Source organism: Aethina tumida, chromosome 3 (assembly GCF_024364675.1).
Source record: "Aethina tumida isolate Nest 87 chromosome 3, icAetTumi1.1, whole genome shotgun sequence".
NCBI lineage: Eukaryota > Metazoa > Arthropoda > Insecta > Coleoptera > Nitidulidae > Aethina > Aethina tumida.
The window spans coordinates 10,425,076-10,427,814 of record NC_065437.1 but is presented as its reverse complement, the minus strand read 5'-3'; positions in this window follow the sequence as shown (position 1 = coordinate 10,427,814).

Sequence of the window (2,739 nt, the reverse complement as noted above, 5' to 3'; positions counted from 1 at the left end):
TAATATTGATTTTGGGTAAATTTGTCAATAATTTAACCTGCCGGTCAAGGTATTTGAATAGCAAATGATATCAAGTATGGCAAATCAAACGACAACTAAAAATACACTTTATTAAAACATATTCAATGAAGTTTTAGTTGGTGCAAGATAATTGAAGTTGTGATAAAAATAATTTAAATTTGAAACAGACTCGATTAGATGATTGAAAACAGGAATGTGGTTACGAAACAAAACTTGTCAGCAGTTTATTGTAGTTTACCCTGTTTATTTCCATTATGTTAATGTATTGAATCACTAATATTTCGAGAATTTATCGAATAATGTTTCCCATTTTCTAAAATTAAACATATATTAATTAAATGTACTATAAATTTCACCTAGACGACATTAATAATTACTTAAATTTAATTTATTGTTTATTTTATTTAAATACCAAAGACGTGACCGCAATTTTAAAAGTAACTGAATCAATATTTATGTTTGAATGAATAAAGTTGAAAATTAATTTCCGTTTATGAATTTATTATGAAAATTCTTCCCCCATTTTAAATATCATTCCGTTACCTTTCTTTTATTTATTTCTTAAAACAAAAAAGATATTTTTACCTTACACATTTACATAAATAAATTATTCATGATTAAAACTGTTTTGTGAAGTAATTATAAGTTAATATATTTAATATAAACTAAAATTTTAAACACTCATCTGTTAGACACCAGGAGTTTGGCATATTAGTCGTAATTTCTTACCTTGCAGTGCACTGGAGTGTGTTGACCTCGAATTGTAATTAATCGAATAAATTAATAAAAAATTTTGCATACAGTTTGGAGTTTAGACTATGTATGTAGTTTTTGTGTATAGGCTATTATTAATGAGAGTCAGCATTGAGTTAAATTACCAGATAATTGCTTCGCCAACAATGTGCGTTAGTAATCTCATTAATTATAAACGGTCAAAAATGTGTGTTAATAATGCAATTAAATATTGATTCCGTGGTCGAAGTTTAGATAAGACATAGACGAATTTGATATCAAAAGGTGAATCAATATTTTTTATCACAATATTTAATCTGTAATATATTTTTTATGTACACAGTTTATCATTATGTACTGTAATATTTTTTTCACAGTCGTTAAACATGAGTTAAATGAGTGAAGTTAGTGCAAATAATGAGCTTAACACGGCACTAATATAATCGATAAGAAAACTACATTGAAAACGAAGTAGATACTATGTATTTTTTTTGTTTGAAAATATTTTACAATTACTTTTCATTGACACGGGATTTCTTAACAAAAACTGATTTTTCTGCTAATGACGTTTTTTCCCCCTTCTTTTATATCGAGAAATGTTGTTTCGTCAAACAACATTGTGGTTTTAATTTGTTGCGAAGAAAAAAAGAGTCTCGAAAAGCTACAATTAATGCTCAATTAAACTTGGGCTTTGATTGAAGTAAACACGAAAAGGGCCAGTCGATTCTATTATCAACATGTTTGGCCATGATCCGATTCTGGTTTACTTTAACGGTTGAATACAAAATATTCAAACCGAATTTGAATAACGCATTCGCTTTATTAAACCGAATAAAATTTTAATTTAATTATCTTTACAAATCAGTGTAATTTACATAATTCACAAATAAATACAGAATTAGTTAATTGTCCCAATTTTATTATCAAATCTTCAAACAGATTTTTTATATTTATTAGTTCAATTCGGAGTGTAAGTGGGTTACAATTAAAATTCCCATAACAACGTCCAAGTAAAACAAAAGTAACTTTCCTCGCTGAATTTTAAATTTAAGTGTTCTGAAAACATGGCCATAGTCGTATTTTAATGCGTTTTAAACTGTCGGAGGATGAGTTATTGTTGAAATGGAAATATTCCGTTAATCATTTGAGCTCTACTGAAATTTACGACTAATATGAGTCTATAAATTCACTACTTGACGTGAAACAAAACAAAACTCGGGACATTATTTGAACAGTATGTTGACATGACCAAAAGGGTCGTGAGTTTTGTTTGAATAAATATTTTGTTTTTAGATTAAATACATTTATTAAAATCAATATTTTTATTATATGTATTTACATGCGATAAGAAAAAAAAATATGGATTTTTGAATATCAGTTTTGACTTCCTTAACTCTTTATTATGTATAAAAATTGAAACAATGACAAGAATAAATAATATTCACATTTTGAAGCTCTAATGTTGCGTTGTTATAAAGACGTTATACTTGACAAAATAGTGATTAAAATATTTCTTAAGAATTAAGAGTGTGTTAAGTAGTTCCGATGGTTTACCAGCTTTAAAAATTGAGAATTGTCAAACACCTAATTCTATTATCTCACTTAATTTATATTGAATAATATGAAGAAATTTATTGAAGGAAATCTCTTTTTAATTGTCATTTCAACGTACTTTAATGACTGGCCTATTTCCAAATAAGTTTCAGGATGACCTTGAGTTATTCAGCTTCCATTAATTCATTGCCAGTTTTAAACAAAACTTATAAGTTAAGGAAATAAATAAAGTAAATTTCATAGAAAGAGCATAAAGCATAAAAAGATTTCAAATAATATACAGGAGGACCGAGAATTTTTTTAGAATTTATTCATTTGTAATCTTTATAACAATTATAACTTTTTGGTAAAATTTCTATTAATATTCATTTTATGTATAGGAAACACTTGTTAATATTCAATTTAATATTTAATTAAAAAAATTAAAATTAT